This window comes from Calypte anna, chromosome 1 (assembly GCF_003957555.1).
Source record: "Calypte anna isolate BGI_N300 chromosome 1, bCalAnn1_v1.p, whole genome shotgun sequence".
Lineage (NCBI taxonomy): Eukaryota > Metazoa > Chordata > Aves > Apodiformes > Trochilidae > Calypte > Calypte anna.
The window spans coordinates 134,000,654-134,025,839 of record NC_044244.1 but is presented as its reverse complement, the minus strand read 5'-3'; the positions used below and the strand labels follow the sequence as shown (position 1 = coordinate 134,025,839).

The window sequence follows — 25,186 nt, the reverse complement described above, 5'->3', positions numbered from 1 at the left end:
GTGGGTTGCCGGTGCCCCGGGCTGCTCTGCGGCCGGCGGCGGAGGGCTGACTGACTCCTCGCTCCTCTCACGGGTCCCAGGTGAGTGAAGGCAGCGCGAAGCCCCTGACGGAACCCCGCCACCGGCAGCCTTTCAGTCAAGTCTCCGCAGAGTCCCGGACAAGCACGTCCCGGCGGGAGGCCTGGGTGGTTCTGCGCCGGTAGGCGGGAGCGGCGGCAGGTGCCCGAGAGTGGCCGCTGCGGGCAGGGGGAGCGAAGGGGCAGCCTCGCTGCGGGCCGCTTGCTTGGGGCTTGGCGGTGGCGCTGCGAGGAGGGGGCAAAGCAGCCTGCAGCGCCTCGGTGGCAGCGCCGGGCGCCCGTGAGGTTCTCCGTCCCCGCCGCCCCCACTCCTCCGCCCGCCCCAGGGGACCCCCCTTCCCCTCAGCCGGGGATTTTGCCTCCCGCTTGAGTCCCACGGTACCGCGCCAGCCCGCCGGGGGCGAGGCGGAGGGGCGAGGGCAGCCCCGCACACCGTCTCCCTGTAGCCGGGAGGGGCGTCGGGCAGGGGTGGCGGCGCGCTGCTGTTGGAACCGTTGGAGCCGTTGGCGGCGCAGCGCTGCCCTCAGGAGCCGGGGTCCTGGCAGCCACGGCGGTGCCCACCTGCGGGGCCGGGGGCAGCCGAGGGCGCGGCAGGCGGAGCCCGGCGGTCAAGGGTTCCGATGCCCGTCGGTGAAGGGAGACGCTTAAACTGAACCAAAATAGGCGTTTAATGTAGGGGTCGAAGGTACGCGACGGGAGGCAAGGACACGGTGGTTTCCATGTACACAAAAGGCTCCTTAGCCATCGGCATTCCGAGGTTTGTCCAAGGTGTGAGTAAGGTTGTGGTGAACAGGCTTGTGCGGTGACAGCTCAACCAACACCTCTCAGGAAAGCTGGGCTCAACTTGTGGGTGGGTTTTCTTGTCCCCAAAGGCCATGCCTTTTCTTCTCCCGTTCCGCAGGTGTCTTGCAAAATGCTGACTGGTCCCGACTGATCTCATGGCCGGAAACTGTCCATAAACATTGTGACTTTCCCCCCTCTTTGTAATATATTTTTGGATGTGAGATCTGAAATATCACCAGTCAATTTTTCCTCATTATCATATTAGCTTCTATTGATAAACTTTCCTGACAATAATGTATTCAGTATATTGAATTTTAATTGTTGCTGACAGATCTTAGGTCACTGTATGAGAATCTCTTCAAATGCTTGAATACATTTTTAATAGCTCATTTAATCATATTTAATTTGTATTAAACCATGGCTCAGGCTTTATAGGCATATAAATACCAAAGGAATATAAATTCCAGCTAGAAGTGTGCAGTGGACTATACATTACATCCTTTGTCTGAAAGTGAATTGTTATTCCAGATACACACATACAAGATCTTCAGGAAGTTTTTCCTCTTGTCCTACTTTTCCTTTATAGATCCATTGTGTAGTAATTAGCTTCCATAAATCTTTCTTCATTTGGACATCGTGTTCTCTGCTCAGTGCTGTATATTCTCCTGTATTTGTCATCATTAAAAAGTTCATTTGTTTTATCACTCACATATCATTACTTTCCAGAAATAGTAACCATGCATCAAAGCCTGTTTAATGCTGATACAAAGTTGTATATAATTTTTTTCCCCAGAATAATATTTATTGCTGTGTCAATGAGCACTAGGACACCAGTCCTTCTCCATGCAACATGATATGGATTGTTTTTATGCAAATTTTAAGTGGAAGTAAGCTCTCATCAGCAGTTTCTACAGGGCAAAGATTAGATTACAGAAGGAAAAAATGTAACATTATTACTGGCACTTGCTTTGTAACTCTTTAATCATTGAAAGAAGGCAGTTTCGTGGCTTATCATTAAAGGAAAGGGAGCAGCTGCATTTAGCTTTCTAGTGATGAAGTTGGAACTTTCTGTGGTTGTAGTGATGTGTAATTAATTTGTCTATGTACAGATGGCGGAGTTTATAGACAGTAGAAAGTCTTGTTTCTTCACTTCCGCAATGACCTCATGAACTTTACTTCTACTGTGTTTTGATTAGTAATAATGTAATAATGAAACCTGTGCAAGTAATCTTCTCTGTTAGTCTTGCTTCTAATGCAGTGCACATGAATACAGATGCCTTTGGCTTTCCATTAAGCTCTCCAGAGGAGAGGACTATGTTCTCATGATCCTCTGCTATCCCTTTGTGCAGGACATTGCCAGCTATAAGCTGCTTGGCTAGGAGAGTCAATATATAGTTGTGACAGAAGAGTACCGAAAAGGAGGTAAGAAAGATCTCTACAATAGCAGGAACTGACACTGAACTGTTACCAAGGAACTGAAAATATGATTCAAATATGGAAACTTCTCAGGCAAATATTGAGGTAGCAAAGTGATATTTCAGATTCAGACTTAAGTGAAATTATCAATGTCTAATGACACAGACACAAGTTCTCCCTATGTTTATGTGAAGATTTAATAAATGGCCATTGCCTCTTAGAGCATCTTGCTGCTCCATTCTTAGCTTCAGATGCATGTTGCCAGCACAACTAATCTCTGACTGGGGCGCTAACTCTAAATGATGTTGTGGACAGAGACCCTGCAGAGCACTCACTGTGCAGAAAGAGAAGGTGTCTCCTGAGTCTGTTATTACTAGTGTCACAGATGTCTTGTTCAGTGCTGTGTGCAGCTGGAGCGCACCAGTTCTCTCGTCTTGCTTCTTACCAGCAAGCTCTGGCTTTGGCTCATTAAATGCAGTATAGATCCAGTAATGCACAATTAATTTATCTTCATGTTTTCAGGTTCCTAGGAGTGCCTTTCTGAGACTGTAGGAGTGGATGAACAAAATGTGTCTCGTTTGTATCAGTCGAAAATGCTAAAAACATCCACTTAAACATAGAAATCTTTGTTGGAAGGCAGTAAAATGAAGACTGTACATGCCAGGATTGTGACACCCGTGTAGAAGAACCTACTTCATTTCCCAGCCTTGTGTGCTCTGAAAGAGAGTCACCATTCACAGGAGAAATGGAAATTCAATTATAAACCACTAAAATGTAAAGTGTTGAAGGTATTAAATAGTCTTCTCTTACTGAGAGATTTATAATTCTGTATTATTAAAGAGAGCCTATGCAAAAAGGTCAGGGAAGGAGACCATTTAGTTGCCCATTTTGTTATAGTAAAATACCCGTTTATGGATGAAACTGTCCCCTATATAAGATCACTTTATCTGTATTGCTATTGTGGACTGCTATTCATCCTAAAGTCAGAAGAACTTCCTCAAAATTATGTTTATCCATCCTTCAGCTTTGGTCTTGATAAGGTTGGGTCCTCTCAGTTTATATTTTCTAATTGGCCAATACTGGCACAAGTTCCTCCCCATTGCTTTCTCACTCCATCATCCCACGAGAAAAGGGCTAAGCTGAGATACACTCGCTAAGTGTGTGTGATTTTACGTGCTCATTGATGGAATAATCTTTCTAATTCTGTATCAAGTTAGACTGCCATTTTTTCATGTGGATGTGGATAAAACAAGGTTCAGTGTAAGAGGTAAGGATTTCTTTGGTTGCTCTGAAATGCTTTTAACATGGGAGGTTCTAAATTAAATATGAAAGTGAGTAATTCAATCAGTGCAGCAATTCTGGAGTACTTTAATTTTTAGAGTCTGTAAAGTGAGAACATTGTACGTTGGCAGAATTCTGAGTATAAAATACCTACATCTGCTTGATTAGTTACAACAGGGTGAAATTAAGGATCTTGGTAGTTTGAAAACAAGCCTGTTTGGACCAGGCTTGTTATGGATCTGTTGGGACCTGGGAAAATATGGACAGCAGACTGGGAGTATAGCATAAATGTATTAGTACATGTTTCTGCAAAATCAACCAGCAGCAATGTTTTTAATGATATTTAGGCTTAAGTAACAATTGTTCTGATTTCAAGAGTAACATTTTTTTGTGTTCTGACCTCTTGGAAAGTTTTGCTGCTCCTGGTGCCCATGTTCTGTATAGCCTCAGCTGGAGCCAAAAAAAAAAAAAAAAAGTCTCTTCACAGTAGTAGCTTATCCAGTAGTAGGAATTTGGCTAACAGAAAACTCTTAGAACCCTTTTAACAGTAGATGGTGTATCTACCTTTCTAGAGCATGTTTGAAATGTAGCTTGGCAGCAAGTTTTACTGCATGCATTGGTGATGTCTTGAATTCTGACAATTTTTTTAAATAATTCAAGAGGAAAATTAAATAGATGACTTGGACAAATCTGTGTCAAAACAGGTTTAAGAGAAATAGAAGGATTTCTTAGCTGTTTGTCACCACTGAGTCTTTCTGACCTTGAAAGGGTCTAGTGAAGTGTAATTACAAGAGTATTTACTTAGGGCAAACAGTTTTTTAGCTTGTCTGTTGATGTTCAAAGAGAATGAGATAAAACAGGACAGTGATTTATTTGGTATTTCTTCCCAGAATTCTTAGGCTGGCAGTTCCCAGCTCTGAGCTACTTCAGAGCAGAATTCATCTGTTAGTTCTGGGAATATGGGAGACCCATATTTTCTTATATTCTATAGATAAAAACACACAGTAGCTCTGCTTTTTTAAACAGCAAAAGATTTTTTTTTAAATGAAAGTCAATTTATTTTGAATGGTATTGTTTAATGTTGCCTCCCTGAAAAGCTAAAAACTCAGGGCGCTTTGTTTTTTTTAATATATCTGTAGCACATGAAGGTACTGGGCATGGGAGGCAAGTTGCAGTCTTATCCCTTTGTACTGAAAAGTGATAAGCCAGATAGGAAGATTACCCAGTTTCTCTTTCTCTGTGCTATTCTTCTTTTATCACGTCAGCAGCCCTGCTATTTAAAAAAAATAAAAAAACAAAGGAAGGGCTTCATTTGCTAACGCATTGTCTGATACAATGCTATCGGCTGCCTGTGTTTTAGAATTATGGGCTGTATTTGATTCTACACTTAATTAGATTTCTTTTCTTCTTATTTTAAAATACTCTAGAACTGAAGAAAGAAGCAATAAATAGAGTGTATACAACTTGGAGCATAAAGGATGACTCAGATATGTAGATAGAAGAGCAGTGTATGCCATCAAAATTAGTAACTCCTGAGACCTTACAGTTGTGACATTCTTTCCTTAATTCTTCAATCAGCCTGGCTTAGCTTTTTACATGGTATTACAGGTTTGGGCAGAAGCAGGGGCTGTACTGCATCAGCTGACCATGGGAAACATGTAAGAGAGACATAGATACTTGGACAAATCAGAGGCTTAGGAGGTATAGACATACTGTCTGTCCTTTTAACTGCTTCCACTCTCAGAAGAAGCATGAACTGCTAATTTCTATAACTACAGGCTTTCTGAGCTGGTACAGTGGTTAATGCATCACCATTGAGTTGAGAGTTTCATAGCTGGGAATGCTGTGTCCATGTGTCTTGAGTCTCTCCCAGTAAGACTACAAAGTGGAGAGACTCTGAATTTACATCACTTTGTGTTCTGCTTTGCAGCAAAAAGGCATACAAATCTGGTCTCATCAAGGTGATTTTTTACTTAATAATATGTTAGTTAAAAAAACCCCCATTGTACAGAAAAACAGTGGGAGAGTAAGAAAAATAATGTCATTGCTTAGCAGTACTTAATGTACATAAGAAGAGCATGAATATGTATAGGAGTATTTGGTGAGAGTCCTCCATTCAGCTTCACAGAAACTTTGGATTTGCTTTCCATCACTGTCTTTTGTACTGGTAGGCTGGTCACCTAATGTGCTCAGGCATGATCTCTGTTCTTTAGAAGCAACTGTTCATGACACTTTGGTAAGCAGTCACTTCAGAGTTGCCTGTTCTTTTCAGACCTGCAGACAGCCAAGTCTTTATTAGAGAACATCAGAGCAGGCAAAACTGGGAAGATCTTTGAGACTGAAAATCACAGAGGAAAAGGTGACAAAAGTGTCTCCCGAGATGTTTCCCTTGGGGGGGAGGTGGCTACATCGAGGGTTTTATCAAAGCATAAAAAATGGAATTTTTATAAATATAAAGGAGAATTAAAAGTGTGCAGGGGTAGTGTGGTGTTCAGAAAGACTATAGGTGGCAGCATGATAATAAAAGAGAACTTACTTTATATCTTTAGCCAAACGAAGATTAATGCTTAGTTCCTTCAACAGTGTGTCACGAAGATATATTCATTGTACAAAAGAGTGTGAAACTAAAAGAGCAAATGAGAAATTTGTTGGGGCTGATCACTTTGAACAAGCAGTTAAAATAGGTCAACGAGTCTCTAGATCTGTGTGGCCTCAGTTTTGCAAGCAAGAATGAATGTGCAGACATGCTGAGATTCTCTTTCTCAGTACCTTGCTTGGTCCATCCAGGCCAGCAGCAGTAGCAGGATTTTGCTGCACTGGTGCATAATCCTAGCAATTAAAAGCAAATGCTATCCTCATCAGCAATATTCTTCCAGGATTTTGAAAAGGAGGGTTTTTTGAAGAAAGACGAGTTAGTTTATTTGAGTGAAATGTTTTGAATTTTTCAAGGTGGATAGTGTCTTTAGGACACTGTAGGTAGATGGACTCAAAAGGCTGATTTTCTTCACAAAGGAGTGCTCAAGAGTTTATGAAAATGAAGCCTATTTCATGTTGGAAGCCTGTTTTGGCTTCCAAACACAAATGCCTCCAAGTTATTTTTGAAAAAAAGCACTTGTTACAGTAAGGAGGGTAACATTTTTACTTCTGTCCCTCTCACTTACCATTAGGGCTTATGGGAACAGTTAACATGGTGTATTATGGTGTATTATCTTGTGTCAGTTCATGCTCTCATTTTTTTCCTAGTATGCTCATTGCTTTATAGCAGAAATGAGAATATTTTTTTCCACAGCTTGGGTAGAACTGTCACACCTGTTTGGAAGGGCACAGATTCACTTTCTTTCTTGTCCAGATGCGTCCCTCCCATGACCACTCAGCCCCAGACTGTCAAAGTGAAGCCACAAACTGTACCTGATCTGTGGGTTTCTTATTCCTCACCAATCTGCTTTAGAAGAAGATATTGTCCAGTTAACTGCTTTCTAATACTCAATTCCAATATGTTCTTATGTCAGAGGTTATTTGATTAAAAATAATGGGAACTATTGCAGACAAGATGTATGATTTCTATTTATCTTACAGATACCTCTTTTTCATATCTTTCTGTGTGATGAAAGCGGGAAGGAAGTATGCTACAGACTGTAAAACTAAATTACCTAATTGCTGCTGAATGGATTGATGAAAAGTACTGCGATTCCTTACTACTTTAGGTTTTTTAAGTGAGGTGACAACTGTATATTGGAGTTTTAAATTGACTGTGTGGATTACAGAGTTCTGGATAACATGCATAAGTGAAAGAATACTGAGGAAAAAAGTAGTGTGTCACCGAAAATTCTTTGTTCTTTTTAATTTCAGGTTCCTTTTTAAAAATTTCTTCTGCAAAACCCCTTTGACAGAATGACAAACCAGTGTGAATTAAACTATTTCTGCCTGCCTTGTATCTCATGCTACCAGGCAATGTTGAAATAGAACTCGACACCTTTCACAGAATTTGCATTTGTTTGCTCAAAGATACACTTGAAGCAAGATCTTTAAGCTGAAATATGCAGGTCATATTCTTTTTAACCCAGGAGAAGGAGGAAAATGCTTGTAGTATTACTTCCATCTTTCTTTCTTCCATAAGCCAGCAAAATAGATTATAGACATGGTACTTGGGTGCTGAGGGATAACAGAGACATCTCTCTTACACAGAGGCTTTTACCATCTGCAGGGGTATAGTCAGCCTGAACATGATTGAGGCACCTAACCTGAACACTCATCTAACCTGTACATCTTACTGGCTAATGATTCCTATTCATTGCAAGAGGTGATGCCTCCCATCTCTAAGCATTTAATGCCTCTGAAAGCTTGACTCTTTAGAACAATGTATCTAAACATGCTCCGAGAGAGTCGTTCTGAATGTCTGAGCACTGGTTGTGCCATGTCCATAGGATATCTGTCTGGGCAGTAGCTGTATGTGAGCTCTTTCTTTCTGTTTTGTTTTGTTTTTTTTTTTTTTTAAAGCACAGTTCTATTTTCTGTGCTGGCCTGTGGAATATTTTTGTAGCACTGTATGAATGATTTCTGTATGATCCCACAGCTAGAGAGATCACTTCCAGTCTGTAGGGCAGGAAAGGTCATTTATATGTTGCGATGAAAGGCTGTGGGAGCAAATGTCGAGCTTCTCAGAGACACAGCTGACACTTCTTTTAACACTCCTGAGTGAGAGGTAAGGTCAGTGGACAGCAGGGGTAGGAAAAGGGTAGGAGTTCCCTGGAACAAATTAATGTTCACCCAGTTAACATTTATTGCTGTTTTATTTTCCCCCATAAGGCTATAGCCCCTAACCTAAAGATGATCCAGCACAATGCTGTTCCAGCAGCTGCTGTAAGCAGAAGACATTCTGGGTATTATCAGGCTCTGTACACTGATGACTGATCACACGAATCTGATAAATTCTTATGACAGCATTTGGGGCTTTGAGGTTCATTGTAGAAGCCAGATCGTGCCTTATTTGCTGTTAAGGCTTAATAGAATTGCCCACTGACTTCTCTGCAACCAGGTCCCCCAAGGGATTTATTCATTCAGGGATTAAAATTGTTCCACGGTTGTCTGATTTGTTTAAAGCTCATGTGCTCTTAATTGGAGACAGTGACCTCAAAAATAGTTGAAACCTTCCATTATCCTTATGTGGAAGAAAAAGGTGTTAAAAAAAATCGTATCTCAGCTAATGAAGGCTTTTATACCTCTACTTTTATACCTTCCTACTTCTGCTTGCTTGAGTTAAAAGTGAGTTGGAATATTTGCCTGATGAACTTGTTTGGAGTGGAAGAAAGCCAAGAATTATTTCAACAAATGTGTTAGCTTGACACTGAGTATGGAGGCTTAGTTTGCCAAGCTGAAGAAGTGAATAACTAGGCAGTTTTGTGAGGCTTATATAGAGTGTGGGTCATCTTAAATGTCAGTTCCAATCCGTGCTACATATTTGTAGAGGTGCATATATTGTGAATGAATTGACACGTTCTCCTCATAAGTATCATATTTGTCAGAAACAACTGATTAGTTTTGAGAAACTGGGGCACCTACTGCAATCAGCTGAGAAGCCTAAGGGACTTCAGGAAATCTGCTCTTCAATCTGCTGATCAGAATTTCAGGTATCTGCTTCCTCTGTACATGTACATGAAGGAGCACCGTGTTGGGTGGGTACCATGATGTTGTGAAGGTACCATGTGTCATAAGCTGGGCTGCAGAACACAGTGAGGAGCATGACTGTTTCCTGTGAAATGCTGATGGAATTAGCACCAGAGAGGGTCCTTCTAGCACAGCTCCTGTGACTGCCTGGGTCCCACTGGTAGGTGTGGTATGTAATTGTCCTTGCGTCTGTGGTCTCATGGCTATAAAACAGGCTCACTTGCTTCTTTTGGCAGATGTGCCATTATTCATTCTTGCCACAGCTGTGAATGAAATTAACAAAACCCACCTGAAAGTGGGTCTGCTCCTCCTCCTACTTTTGTGCAAGCATTTCTGAGCACAGAGGAGCATATATGAATAAAACCATACTTGGGCAAGGCAGAATGAGGAACTGTTGCAAGATTAGAATTGCGATTGTAACCCTGGATTCACTTGAGTTCAGGCTGTCAAAATTGAGTTCAAAATCAGACAATTTTAATAAGTTTTTGCTAATGTTGATTAGGTGATGAAGCTGGATCCAATCCTGATAACTGAAAATATCCAACAACCAAAACCTCAATTCCATGGATGAAGCAGACTTAGCTGAGAGGGAGGCCTCTCTGAGCATCACTTCCTACTTAGGCCTCCGGTGTGGTGGTGCTCTGTCATTAGGCCTTTTCAGAAAAGTTTTCTCAACAGCTTTTTTCATCCTCAGTTTCTTTGCTACCTTCCCTCAAGTGTTTTTCCTACAGAGTTTTTATCTTTCTGTCTGTCTTTCCAACATAAATATCTCTTCCATTCAAATAAACGCATTTGTGATGGTAATCTTAAAGGACATCTCCTCTGGCCCACAGTATCAGTTGCTTCTTTGGACCTGCCATGCATCTGCACTTTATGGTTCTGTTGCTCTAATTATCTTCTTGGATAAAGAAGCTTTGTTTCATTTTACACTCGCTCTGAATTACAGGTGTTGCTTCAGTAATGCTTAACTTAATCACAACAATAACTTGGGTTATTACTTTTCCTATTGGCTTTTAGCTTTAAATTTAACAGTGGGAGATGATAGGAGAAAAAAAGGGATATTTTTTTCCTAGAAGCAAGTTGAAATAATGGATATGTAATAATTTAAATACTGCATATCTGATATTCCAGGACCCCCAAGGAGGTTTCAACCTTTGAACAGGCAAAGTTCAAAATATTTATGGCATTGAAGTTTGGTGCATTTCAGAGCAATCTGAACCAAGTAAACTGTCTGGCTTCTCTCTGACATTTGCAGTGAGTGTGCAGTGAGTATGGTAACTGACCTGCTGTTTTGACAAAATTATGCTCTTTCAGCTGGTTACCATCTCTTGTGTAAGCACTGTTAACACAAGCATGAGGGTTTATATGTCGACTCTGGTGCAGTGTTTTAAGGAGCTGTTATCTGCTATAAAGAGGTTGTTTCCACAGATTTTCTTGTGGTGAGAGGACTTTTTAGTAAAAGCTAGTCCTGGGGATCTAATGCCAAATGATTCTGTGAGCAGAGGAGCACTGTAAATTGTTTGTCATGGGTGGACAAAAGAACTTTAGTCAGTTTTCTTGAAATTTTACAAAGATTTTCTCTGCAGCTCTTGCAATGAGCATGATGTAAGAAGTTTCTTAGTCAAAGCAAAATAAATAAATGGGTTTATTGGCAATTAGACTGTAACCTCTATGTCTAATTTTGTAATTTTTATTCATGCTGCTTCAACTAACTGGTTTAATAACCAGCTTAGCTCTGCTATGCAGTTTTATTCTGAATGAAAGCCACATTGAATGAAAATCACAACAATAATAATAGGTTATAAAAGTGGTCTATGTGTGCAAATAGGTCCATCTCAGTATGAACCTTCCCACTCTATGCATGGGGGCTCTGATCTGTGGATGATAGCAGTGGGAGCCACCAGCAGGGCTCCATCTCCCCAAAATTAACTTGCAAATTCTGCTGAAAAGTATTTCATGTTTTTTCCAACCACATCTGCTCCTACAGCACTACATTTTGACAGCTGTATGTCCATAATGTCAAACCTCATTTCCTGTTACCTTTCCTTATCTGACTACTTACTGTTTTAATAGCCTCTATTAAGGGTGGTGGGATTATATTAGAGGCTATCTATTAATAGCCTCTGTGAGGGTGGTGAGATGCTGCAACAGGCTGCCCAGGGAAGTTGAGGCTGCCCCTTCCCTGGAAGTGTTCAAGGGCAGGTTGGATGGGGCCCTTGTGCAGCCTGATCTAGTGGAAGGTCTCCATGCCCATGGCAGAGGGGTTGAAACTAGATGCTCTTCAGGGACCTTTCCAAACCAAACCAGTCTATAATTCTATGAATCTATTTCTGAAGCATTATTTCTGAGGCAAAATAAAACTGACCTGTACTATAGCACTTGACATCTTTCTAACTTTACTTTTGTCTTTCAAATTTGGACTGAAGCTGAGACCTTGTATTAGCTCAGCCCAAGAGTTGGCTGTGGTGTCATTAAAATATTTCATTCAGCTATGTAGTGATCTGGAGACAGAATCTGCTGTGATAGGTTATGGTAAGGACATGAAAGCCATTCACTAGTGTAGGTGAGAGAGAGCTGCTGCAACAGGAACATGCAATTGATCTACTTACATGAAGAGATCTTCAAATTTTAACTAGTCTTTCTGGTGTTTCTTATTAAACTCTCAGCTGCTTTACTGAGGAAAAGCAGATTGTCAAATACCAGGGGAGACCTCTTCAATTTTTAAATGTTTTAATTAATTGCATTGAATGTGTAATGTCTGATAATGTGCCGTGTGTTAAACCAGAATGCCCTGACAGCTTTGTGCAGATTGCTTGAAAAGAGTGTTATTTACTTTGTTGAGTCAAAGCACAAACTTGAATGTGTCAGAACCAAGGTTCATTGTGCAGCTGTAACCTGCCTCTTGCATGTGGGATGGACTTCAGTCACAAGTTACTCATCCTTTTTGCCCTCCCACTCAAAGGGCCTAAGAGTTATACCGCCTGCCAAAGCTACATGCAACAGAATATAATGAAGGAAATTAATACAAGTATTCCTGTTATCTAATTTCTAATAAAATACCACTGACTTACAGTGAAAGCCTGAAGGGAAGTTAATCAAGAAATTAAGACGTGCTGCATAAATCAGTGCTTTTTTCATGGAGCTGTAAAAGGGAAGGTGTAAATAGTTTACATACAACTGTCAGCTCCAAGACTTTCAAAGCCAAATAAAAGAGAGAGAAACTTGCTTTTTCCTGGGCTTGTATGTCATTGGAGAAATAAAAGGTACTTAACCTCCATTTTCTTAAGGGCAATGTAGAATTTAAGAATATATTCCAGATTAGGAAAGAAGTTTGCTCTGCTGTTTGATTATCCAATCATACAATGCTTAGTAACATGGCTATGCCCAGCTTATTTTAGAACAGACTATGAAATAAAATGCCCTGCAGATAGTACAGCATGGAGACAAAAGATGTATTTAAAAAGAAAAAAGAGATTTTCTGCTCCTGTTTTGATGTTTGGAGGGCTTTTTGAGTAAGTGAAGGCTTTATTGCCTCTTTTTTTATTTCTCTCCCTATTTTGTTTTGATGCCACTGTTCCTTGCCTCTAGTGAAACCCAGGGAGAACCCACAGCAGGAATGAGCCAGAGGAATGGACCACATGCAGAGAGCTATCAGACTCACAAATGGAATAAACTGAATTTTTGTGGCAGGAGCAGAAGAGTAAGAAAAGGGCACTATTAAAAGTAACCGGATTTGTAATAATTTTTAATCCTGCTACTTCAGAGCTAACACACAGCAACAGGGCAGACTGTGCCAATTCCTTTTGTTCTCTTTGGCTTCCTTCTTGGCAGCTCTGCAGGCAGGTCTCCAGCAGGCAGCCTGCACGGGCTCAGCTCCGTGTCAGCCGCAGTGCTGCCTCTTGCCCCGTGATAACTGGAAGGCAGTGGAGGAAGAGGGTGGCTCTGCAAGGGTTGTTTGGGGAGCTCCAGGGATTGCCCTTTGTGTTATTAAAGTAATGACTACAGTCAAACAGGCACACGTGGGAGGAGACTGGGAGTCCTCCCAGTGCATTGTATGGAGATCCCAGTCATTCTGTTGCTTGCGGAATACCTTGTTCTTTCTCTGGACATTGTCCTTCAACACTCATAGAACTTTTATGAGTAGTTATAAGACAGTAAATAGGGTTAAACCTTGCCTAGAGTGGAGGTAACTGCATCACCATAAATACATTCCGAACATATTTGTATACACAAAGATAAATTAGTTATATTGGTACTTAATACCCGAAAGGTATGTGCTGATAGCTGCCTAGAAAGCCATTGTTTCTTACTTTACCTTGCATGCCCCAGCTGACCAGTGGATGTCTTGGGCACTATATTGTATTTTGTGTATCATAATGTGTTGGCTGTAATGTGACTGTGTGTGTTTGCATCAACTCCACCCAAAATGGAACAATGACTGAGAATGTGCATTGACATGGACTACGGTGCAAGATAGACAAGCTCTCTGAGGACTGAGGATGCTGATGAACCCATAGTGTTCTTTTTACTCATTGCTCTTGTTCTGTGGGTATGAACATGGCCCAAGCCTAAATAATCTTGCTATATAATGTGAAAGCTGTTTACCCCTTATTGCAAAGGGGAAAAGAATAAAGCTCCTTTGTTCCTCATCTCACCACTCTTTCCCCCAGGAGATCCTTTCTTGGTTACCATGGATATACAGACTGGTGGTACAGTCTTCCTGTCCTTTATTCAGTACACCTACTAACATCTGTACCAGTGCAGCTTTCAAATATAGACCTGGCTTCTGATGGATCTGGCTAGATCTGGTGCCTTTTTACACATTTCTGTGGCACATTGGTTTTGGCCTGTTGTTCTACCAAGATGTAACATTTCATAACTTGTCACTGAATTTTTATCCTTCCATTCATGATGACAACAACCAGAAATCTGATTGTGAACCAAGCAGCTCAGGAATTTCAAGAAATCTGTTTCTCAGCACCACTCCCTTGAATGCTGGGTGGTGTATGAGGTATCAGATAACCAGAAGACCTGGAGTAGGCGGGTCCGTGCAATGCAGTTCAGTAGTGAGGGAATCTGGATTACAAAAGAGTTCATACGTCTTGGTCTTCACTTGCACTCAAGTCTAATTGTACTTGATTTGACACTCAATGGGTAATGAGAGAATCTCTCTTTTGGCTTCAGCAGGCATTGAATCAGAGCTGCTGAGACCACAGACACTGAAAAGCTGGGATAGGTTTATTAGTTTCATAACTGAGGTTAGAAGCTCTGGAAAACTAGGACCAGCTCTGTAGCATTGGCATTTATCTAAACATTAAGAGATCTGGACTCTGCAGACCTCACACTGTTCCCACTTACTGCACCATGTGATGCAAACCTGAGAGCAGGCAGACTATTTGGATGTCAGCTGAGCCACCAAAACCACAGGAGAAACAGAAAAAGGCAAGTGTATATGCAAATGTAAGCATCTAGACAAGTATTGAACTAGGAGTTCTTATGCTTTTTTTCACTTAGACTACTTGGATAAACTGTTGGTCTCCTGTGGCATTCATGTGCGAATGAAATTAATATTTTTTTCATGAAAGGAATGCTTTTTTCTTATCATTAAAATAACTTTAAGAGGCAGTAACAATAATAATAAAAGGATTAGAAAATGTATTTGTTGAAGCATTTCTGTGGCTATAATTTGTCCAGAGCCATGCAAGATCTTCTCAAGTATCAATAGCACCAGGCTTTTTATTGCTCTTTTTAACTTCATTCTTGTAGCATTTAAAGGAGCCAGCCAGCACAAGGAGCTATTGTGCTTGGAACTGTGCAAACACTAAAGAGACCACATCATCTCTAAAAAAAAATATCTGAGTTTAAAGCAACAAGACAGGTAAAACATGCACATTCAGGCAACTCAGTAATACCTTGCTGTGTGGGTATTAAGGTGGGGTCATAGCAAGACTTTTTGGCACATTTTCTTTCTTCCTCCTTTGATGCTGCCTTCTGTCCTTTTTCTCACACCCTCCCCAGTCACCTGCTGTTGCAGTTCTGCAGGGCCCTGTCCTGTCCTTTCCCTCTCCCCTGGAGCATTCCCAGGCTGTGTACCTTGCAGGGCACAGACATTGTGCCCATAGCCAAGCCAGTTATTCCACACGAGTCCCTGTATCTTTTCACTGAAAAGAGCAAGACAGTTGCCAGAGACTCTGGAAAATGATTTGGAGGATTGAAGTCAAGTTTTTTTCCATACAGCATTTGTTTCTTTTGGAAATGCACATGCAATCTTCTGCCATTGGTTGCTGCACAACCTGATACCTTCTCTTTCTACAAGGCCACACAGCACCAGCTGCTGAGGCTGCAAATCTTGCTTCCAGGCAGTAGCCACAACACAGACCAGTTTCCATCATCAAGGTAACATAGTTCTATTCCTCTCAGTACTTGCTTTGTGCTTTCTTCCCTCTTATAACTTTGTTCCTGCAGTAATGGCTCTCGAAAGCACAAGAATCAGAAAATTCCTGTTGGTGGAGCAAGACATTACCCAGACCTGCCAGTCGTCCTGCCATACTATTTGGATGCCAACTTGACAGCAAGAATGAATCAATTCCATGAGATTGAAAAGCAAGTGTATCATTTAGTTATTTGGACCAGCAGATGGCAAATGTAGAGGAAAAAAAAAAATCAATCTAAGAGCCAATCCAGGGAATAGACATTAAATTAAGCCGTCTGGCAAACATGAGGGGAAAAAAGAAGATGAGACCAAGTTCTGCTTTAAGTATCTGCTCACAACTGAAAGAAAGTTTCTGGGAACTCTTACCATGGTAGAGCAGACGAGGACCCTGTAAGATGTTCTGTCAAACATCAAAACCTTTGGCAGAGTTGAGGACTTTCAAGAAACATCCTAACTCCCAAGCAGGGAGAGCCAAAGCAGCAGCAGCATTTCTGTCTGTGTGAGATCCTGATGATACTTCACACAGAACAGTGAATACAGGACTGCTTGATCCTCCACCATCTGATTGAGAAGAGCACATATAGGAACCCATTTGTAGAAAAGGACTAAAAAGATGAGCAGGGAGATAGCAAAGTGGGTAACTTAATGTATCATAAATTCTGAAAGGCAGCTATAAAAACCTGTTTTTATGTCAATGTTGTGGCAGCTTGTTACTTTACCCTACTACTATTGTTCCCAGAGAAGAGAGATGCATGTGGTTTTGCACTCAGGCTTTTAAGTAAGGTTTCAAAAGAGACGTACAATTCATTGAAAAGGGAAATGGTATCTTACATAATTGCTCAGCCTGTCTTTTGGAAACTTGCTCTCAGGGAATGTGATTTCAGAGCCCAGAAGTCTGGCAGATGTTATTACTATTTCAGTGAATTGTTTTACAGGTCAGTGAATTGTTTTTTTTTTTATGCTCTGAGCAATGCACACAGCTGCAAGTCTGTCTTTTACACTATAAGAACAAGTCACTTCTGTATCTTATTCTATACTTATACATGTTCTCTCTTTTTTTTTTCTTTTTTTTTTTTTTTCTTTTTTTTTTTTTTTCTTTTTTTTTTCTTTTTTTTTCTTTCTTTTTTTTTTTTTCATGGGTAAAGTGTGGGGACATCTTGAACATTCGGATTCTCTAGTAACCAACAGTTTTGTTGGCAGACAGTATTATCTTCTTACATCTTATTCCCATAAAGAGCAATGGTGGATCACCTTACAGTGAATTCTGGTCTTATTGTCGAGGCCCATGACATCAAGCAGAACAAATACTCTCACTACTCAGAGTTAAGTGCAGTAAACGGAAAAAACTTCAGTATTATAATGTAATTTTTTAATGCTTCTGTTGATAATATTCATGTCAATTATGATGCAGTATCTGTATTTTGAGCACTTACTGTCAGTTTCAGACACTTCTGTGGGAAAATGGTTGCCAACTCTCACTGAACAGATTTTTCAAGCATCTACTTCCTTTCTCCCTCATCTGTGTCATTACTGATTGGTTATTGTATCTCAGAAAGTTGTCTTTAGTTTCCATCAGCATCTGATAGCCAGACTAACAAAAAGGCAGTATTTCTGTCCCTCTGCTAAGATGAATAATTCATCACCCTGTACTTTTTGTGTAAAGTAAATTTGAACTCTTTCTTTTGTAAAGATTGTTGACAAGAGAGTCCAGGGCACACAGAAAAACATTTGCTACCTTCAGGCATGCCTTTATCTTTGTACTGAGAGGGAAGTAAGAGTTAATTTCTGTTAAATTTTAGTTCAAGAATTTGCTATATCTAGCATTAAAGGGATGGTATCCTTTAATTGGGGAAGTTGGAGTCTGGAAGGTTTTCAGTGCTGTTCTGCTGCTATTCTCTCCAGCTCAGAAGAACAATGGGCTGGAGGGATGCTGGCAGTGTTGCTTGGTTACAATTCATCAGCGTGAATCAATGCTTCACGCAGCTCCTTCTGCGTCTGAACAACCCAGAGACTTCTCGGTACTGTATTAGTGGTGTATGCAGAGATGTGACTGGATTAAGTACTATCACAATTACTGCAAAACTACACCTTTGCAGAGCAATTTGGACTTTGAGTGATTGAAGTCAGGCAGTTTCGAACAGTCTGTTTTACAGGACTTTAGAGATACATAGCTGAGTAAAGCAAATTTTTAACAATGAATTTGTTGCAAGCTGTGCTTGACAAGTTTGGTACTTTAGCATCTTTCTGTATTTATCAGGATTACAGAAGATTAAGTCCTTCATGGAATATCTTTCCCCTGAAACAGACACATGCTTTGCTGAAACCTGCCCACAGGCGAAATGAGGCGTTTAAGAGGAACTGCTGCCTTCCTCTTTCTCAGTGCATTTGGCCAGATCTTAAGCTGGCATGAAATGAAGCTGATGGACTTACGCCAGTTTAGACAGCAGGAAGATGTGGCAGGTTATTTTTAACACTGTGGAATGGCTATTTTCTACCCCCCTAGATCCATTTTACTACTCATTCTTGCTGTTCAAGACACGAACAGAGGAAATATAAAGAGGGAGGAAAGGTGCCTAGTGTGGGATCTTCCTTGAATCAGCTTTTACAGCAAGCAGTGGTCCTGTCTAAATCCTTCTCCTAACTTGTATGTGAATCTGCTTTATTATTTTGCAGCTCTTGTTTATTGACTGTTACCACTCTGCTCTCTGTACCATCCAACCCCCTTTTACAGAATAGAAGTTTAACGCTTCCCATGAGTCTTCACAGCATTTTGATCATACTTGAAAACACCTAAAAATAAATCAATGGCTATATGATGATCTATTTGCTCATCCATGACTAGGAGACTACTAGATACTGGCAGCAACCTGAAGGTCTGTTTTCATCACCAAGTATCTCCTGGGGCTCTCTATCCACATGGCAGTCCTGGTAAACGTCCTTCAGTCTGTCTAAAGAAAAAATTGTGGTTTTCCCATCTTCCTTCTCCCCTTTCACATCTGAAATTCTTGTCTCTGAAAGGTTTTCCCTCTCTTTCAGGCTCAGTGATTCTCTTCTTCTCAGATCTTTCATAGTAGTGTCTTTAAATTTCTCCCTGTTTCTATTAAAGGCATTATTATTAATAGCTTATATTTGTTGCACCTCTCATTTTACAAAACTTTATTTTCCCTAAGTTCTGTTATTAGTCTCAGCTGGCTGTATTGCTCAACTTTGAGGCCATTTTGAAGAATTTGTAGGAAAAAATACACTGAAGAGACATCTGCTCCACTTGATTTGCATATGAAGAATTTATAGCAAAAACAATGAATCCCATATTCTCTAAAATACAAATATTTATAGGAGTAGGCTCTCTGTAGCATTCTGCCTTCTGGTGATGATGTATTTAGACTTCAAAGTTCATTAAGAATATTGTTTCAGAATACCTGCACTACTTAAAATACAGTTGCACTGCACAGAGCTATGATTTCTGACTCACACTGAGTATTCTTTTATGTTATCAGCTTCTCTTTACCAGCAAGTGAGCCTATATTTAACATCTTAAATTCTAAGTTTGTTTCCTCCAAATGTCTCTTGGTTAGCTATAAGGATTTTTTATTGTGAATCTCTTTAAAACATGGATTAATTTGGCTTTGCTGCTCCTCAGGTCATGGCATCTCTAACAGTTTTGTTTGGAAATTTAAGTGCTCTGGGGATAGGACTTAACACTGAGCTCTTCCTATTTCTGCAAAAATATGAGAGACAGGAAATTAACAAAAGAGCTATAATTTTCACATCAACGAGATGATCTTTGGCTGTTGTTCAGAAACGGACTTGAAACCCCAATATTGATCTGCTGTTGGGTTATAATTGTTGTACAGGGCCACTAGACCTGGCTGTATGTAAATGAAAGGAGAGCCTTTGGGGGAGTTCACTATGTACATTAGGAGTGAGCATTAGGTGTGCCGTTGTGTATTTGAGATCTGGCACTTCTGCAAATACAGTGGTGTGCACTTCCATTCCATTAAAACATGGCTTAGTTTTTAACAGATAACAAAGCTATGATAAGCTGGGGAGTAATTCCTTTTTAAGGTCACAACTGGACTTCTCTAGGCATGACAAGCCAGTCCTTTTGTCCCTGAGACCCCTCTTTAGAAAGAGCTTTTGCCCATGTGGTGGCTGGGTGGTAGGTATACCTGCTGCAAACCTCCTGTGCAAAGAGTGTGCCCTATAGATATGGTACCTAAGCTACTGCCATGTAGGCATGGCTACTGCCATGTCCAGGATGGGCAGTGACTGTCTGAGCAAGGAGGGAGCCACTCATGTCTGAGAATATGCCCAGAAGCCATGGGGAAGCATCTGGCCAGAACATAAGGGCTTGCTTCTGTACCAACACCCCTCACCCCTCCCTGCCTCACCAGCCCCTCCAGCCTGCTGGGGCCATACTACACCTGGTGTATGCAGAAGTGGTTTCTCCCCTTGTTGCCAAGAGGACAGATGTTTCTTGGAGCCATTAAGAAGCAAACAGGCATTTTTAGGATAATTTGGTCTGTGTGAGACATTGCATTATGCTGCATCCAAGAAGTCATTATTTCATTCCATGATAAAGATTAACTAGGGTCAGATGTACACCATCAAAGTGACCCAGAGGCACTTCAGGTCTTCAGGTCTATTTCAGCTCTTGTTTTTCATCTTTTAGAAGATACATACTAAGAAAGTTGCAAGCTAAATAGAGTAATTAATACAATGGCACACCAATAGCTTAAAATATTTAAAAGGTCAGAAAAATGCAAAGTTCTTGTGTCATCATTAGTTTTCCTCATTTGCTTCTTTTCAGTTTTCTATGTTAGGAGTTTGGCTTTAGATTATGCTTTCTAGTATATGCATCTGAGATAACCTTAATTTCTTGATTTTTGCATGTTTAACAATCTGTCATTACATTTGTTAATGTTAAGGCTGTGTGCATGGTGAGTGGTTTCTTCCACCTTATCTAATCACCAAATTTGAAATACAAAGATCTTAAGGTCAAAACTTGTAGTTTCATTGACATGAAGAGCAAAAACTCCAGCCTATATTTTTCCACGTGCACTTCCCATTTTCACAGTGGGAATCCTTTTGTTGTAAAAATAGCTCAGCTGCTATCTCTTTGTCCTGGTTGTTGCTACATGGGGGCCTTTGCAAAGCTGGGAGTAACTTTTCAACAAGTCCCTGCCTTTCCAGGAAGGACCCAGCTGAGCTTCCTGAGCAACATCAGCCTCTACTAAGAATTCAGGTCAGGATCTCCCTGCCTGTTTCCTAGCAACTGGGGGATACTGGTGCTTTCTCCTCTGACGGACTCCTTCGGCATTAGATGCAGGGATCACTTGGTGAAGGGATAGGGGCAGGGCTAATAACTCATGCCTTAGGAAGGAAGAGTGTAGCCTGGTGCTGGGTAACTGATGAGACGTAGGGTGCACTATCCAAGTTGAACTGAATCAAGGCTTCCAGAATCCTCCGTGCAAACTTGAAAATGCCTCTGCTGGTTTTCCTACTGCTTAAATGTCTGGCGAGGTGACAGATCCCTTTTGAAACGCCAGTAGACTTTTGTGTTACCTTGAACAGGAACATACACACAGGTAAGTAGCTGAGGAAAGTTTATGTCTGAGTTGATTTAAAGGTTGTTTTCTAATGCATTTCTTGGCTACACAGATGCACAACATTCAGTTGTGTGAGTACTGACCTGCCTTTGTACTAACTTTCATCTGATGGTAAGTGAAAAAGTTGAGTGAAAAGATGAACTGTATTCCGTAGTTCCTTGTGGTCTATAAACCCAACAAATTACCTTTAAGTTTCTCTAGCTAATTTATTTTAGAACTGACTAATAAAAAATGCTTGATTGATCAAGAGTCACCAGTTGCCACACTCCTCCTGCAACTTGCTTCTTGTAGCACGGTTATGAAATGGAAAGCAGAAAGTGTCTGTAATGATGCGTTGTGTGCAGAGGCTGGCAGTCATTGCCTCTGGTTGCTAGCACAATGGGATCTGTTACTGCTTTTTCTTCTCCTTTGATAGATTACAGGTAGAAACCCTTTGACAAATGTAAAAATGTAAGCAGCGTGTTGTTGTAAACCCAAATTTGGAACAAAGAACTTAGTCTTCCTCGTGCTATAGCCTCTCTTCTCTCTATGCACAGATAGCAGAGATAGTGGGAGGTGTACCAGGGTATATTCATATCTAGTGCTGGCATGACAGTTTTCTGATAGGCCACTCCTCACAGGAAATACAGTTTTCATATTTTGAAAAATGTGGAAATGAATGTCTGCAAGTGCATAAAGGCTATTTTACTTGCCTTTTTCAGGAGCATATAAACAATAGGTTCCAGCTCTTCAGCAATATGATTCAGTACAGCTCCATTTAACTTCAGCAGAGGCCTGCCAAGTGACATCAGTCAAAGATCTGGCTACACATCTCTAGAACAGTTACACTGCCAAGCATGCATGTAGTTTTTTTTGTACAGGAGGATGTAGTGATGCATTCTGTAAAAGATCAGAATTTTTTTAAGCCGTACATATTAATTATCTCTAATATGAATCTGTTAAATTTGGGTCTGACTTGAAGGCATTCAGGAACTGATTTCTTCAGCAGGCTGGGTAAGTTCAGTTTTTTCCACACTTAATATTCAGAAAAACAGTTCCCAGAGTCTCACGTTGCATACCTGATACAGTGGGCACTTTCCAAAGTGTGCATATCTTATTTGACATTCCAAGCTTTTTGTCTCTGTCATACCCCACAGTCTATGTGTTCATTTAAGAAGAGAGAAAGAATCTACACCAAGGCAGGATCTTAATACAGTTCAGGATGTTCTTTATTACAAAAAGTTCTCCCAAGTGTGTAACTTCACACTACTGTTTGTTTAGGTGATGTAGGACACAGAAGGAGAAATATCTGTTTGAGGAGGTGCTTCACGTTTCATTTAATTGTTCCTGTCTCAAGGTCAACATCTTTCAGGAGACAGTTAACAGCAGAAACCTCTTTAGTCACTGTAATCTAGCTGTTTTAGTAAAGCAGCACCCTCAGAGGATAGCATGGAACCTGAGAGATTAAGTCATCCAGCACCCTCTGATCTTTCTTCTGTCAACAAAGCTTTGTAGTGTTCTCTTAGGAATGCTCTTCTGCCAGAGCTGGGAGCTCTGCTAGACATCTCATTCCCTGCTCATTGCCATGACTCACAAATATTTTCAACATGTCTGAAAAAATTGTTAAAAGGAAGGAGGCCCCTTAGCAAAGAGGGTCAGATTTTCCTCAGGCTTAAGCTAGTACATTTGCCAACTGTATGTAAAAATATTTTCCCATTACACCTACACCAGAGACACTCTGCAGATACACAGATGGCTGGGCCCTTGCAAGTCCAGCCAAAGGAATGTATGCCTGTGCTCTGGAGTTTGAAAAGAAGCTGGAATTGGTCCTGTAACCTGGGTATTGGCAGCCAGCATCAGTGATCCGAGTGGCTAGATGTAGAAAAGGGCCAAGTCTGGAGCAGTTACTGGAACATACATGTTGCACAGAATGGCATTTCTTGATAAAAAACAGCTCAGACATGTCCTTGGATTCTTAGTAGAGAGCAGACTCGATCTGAAAGGTCAGTGATTTCATCTCTGCCTGTCTGCCAACCTCTACAAGTCTAGGTGGGAACTGGAAAGCTAAAATCCAACAGTGATCTCAGTGTTATATAGTTATAGGGCTGCCAGGGATCCAGTGTCTGCTTCTGGGCATCTGGCTGCCAGAAAGAGGTGAGCTCAGAGTGGGACAGATGCAGAGAAGAGTTAATAAGATGTCCAGATTAATGGAGAGCTTTTCTCTAGGAGGAAATTATGGTGCTGTGGCTTGTTTGACTTTGTAGGTAAAAGATGAAAGGGAGGGTGGCAGTCTTCTCTAAATACCACTGGCAGAAGAGTGAAGCTGCCACAAGAAAAGGATTGCATCAGCACAAAAATAGACTGGCTATGTAGTCTAAAACTTCCAACCATCAGAGTAAGAAAATTCTGAAATATCATTTTAGCCAAAGGGATGGTGAAAATTTAGTATTTTCAAAATAAGATTTTAATCAGCCAGTGAAAAGATTATGTAGAGTGTTTGTCAGCAACAACAAGGGACTGAATGCTCAGGAAGTCCCCTCTGGTACTATGTTCCCACGTTTCATCCTAGCACACCTATGGGAAGCTGAAAGGTTGAAGTGTACCAAAATCCAAAATCTCCTTCTCTTCAGGAGATTTTACCATATGAGAAAACTTAAAAAGTCCAGGGAATACGTGGAGATCCTGTGTTGGAAGGGGCTGATAGGTGAGATGGATCTGAGAGTGATAAGTATTGAAAAGTCACAGAGCTAAGGAGCCTTTGTGAGTAAAACAGTTAATGACTAAAATATGTTAGAGACTGGGTGGGTGCTGACTACCTCTTCTATGGCTTTGAACCTGCTCAGGGGACCAGGGAAAGCCAAGAAGTGCTGGGACACTTCAAAGGTTCCGTGAGACCAGTCATTTGTGTTGATTTGTACACACAGATTTTTCACCTGCCTCCCAGAGAAAGCAAGTGAAACAAACACAGCAGCTTGAGGCAGGAAGTTCCTTCCCCAGGTGGGATGGCTGTGGAGGGCTGTGCCATACCTGAGATGAAGGTTGCCATGGAATTAAACCCCTTCTGCACCACCTGGATTGCTTGGGATGGTGGCAGACCCAGAGGCGGTGGGAGGGAAGACCACCAGAACCAGCTTTTTCTTACACAGCTTGGCTTTCTAGGCTTCAATTAGAGATGCTGCTTTGCCACCCTCTCACCCAAGGATGTCCCTTTGGGGAGGTTGCATGTCTCTATGCTCCTCTTCCTATGTCTGAAAGAGGTTACTCTTAAATTAGATTTTTTAGTGTCTGAATGCCCAAGCCATTGTATTTATGAATGCTGCAGTGCATTTTGTTGTGCTCATAATTGGGCAGATACTCAAGTATGGTACTATCACGTGCAAAGATGATGGCAGATGAGAGCTCTTTATGTCATGCTGGATTTCTGCATCTCACTTGTGCTCTATCAGCCAAATTGCAGGCAGGAATTTTTAGAATTAATGACAAATATTTCCCAACAGTAGTTAGTTAAGTGCCTGCACATGTTAAATTAACCATAATAATCTTTTCATAGTCACAAATTAATAACCTGAATCTCATCAGGGTTTTGAGTTTTGAAGTAAAATATTCATGATGTATTCAAAGAATGGAGCCTGGGGATAAATGGGATGAGTCTCTAAGTGGATCTTTTACTTTCTGCCCCTTTTAAACACCATTTTCAGGTTCCTGTGTAGTCCTTGGGGGCTTGCTTGGCATAGCAGGGTAGGACAGTGGGGATGGGAATGCAGTGCACCTAACCATGAGCTGTAAAGTAGCCCTGGCTTCTCTGTCTTCTGTGGAGAGGCATCTCCTCAGAGTAAGGTGATTCAGATCTATTAATGTCTGAAGTGTCTTCTTTTCTCATTGCCTAGGAGGTAAAGCCAGGGAGATGTGTGCCCATGAGAGCTTTCTGCCAAAGGACACCTAAC

At 41.1% G+C, this 25,186-nt stretch overlaps 1 protein-coding gene across 1 annotated transcript in view; it reads left to right on the top strand.

The window, feature by feature from the left end:
* KIAA1211L (KIAA1211 like) overlaps positions 1 to 25,186 on the top strand; it is a 64,252-nt gene continuing 39,066 nt past the window's right edge. Inside the window, exon 1 of the mRNA XM_030461833.1 lies at positions 1 to 80. The gene's annotated coding sequence lies outside the window, so the exon portion shown is untranslated. The remainder of the gene's footprint in view (positions 81 to 25,186) is intronic.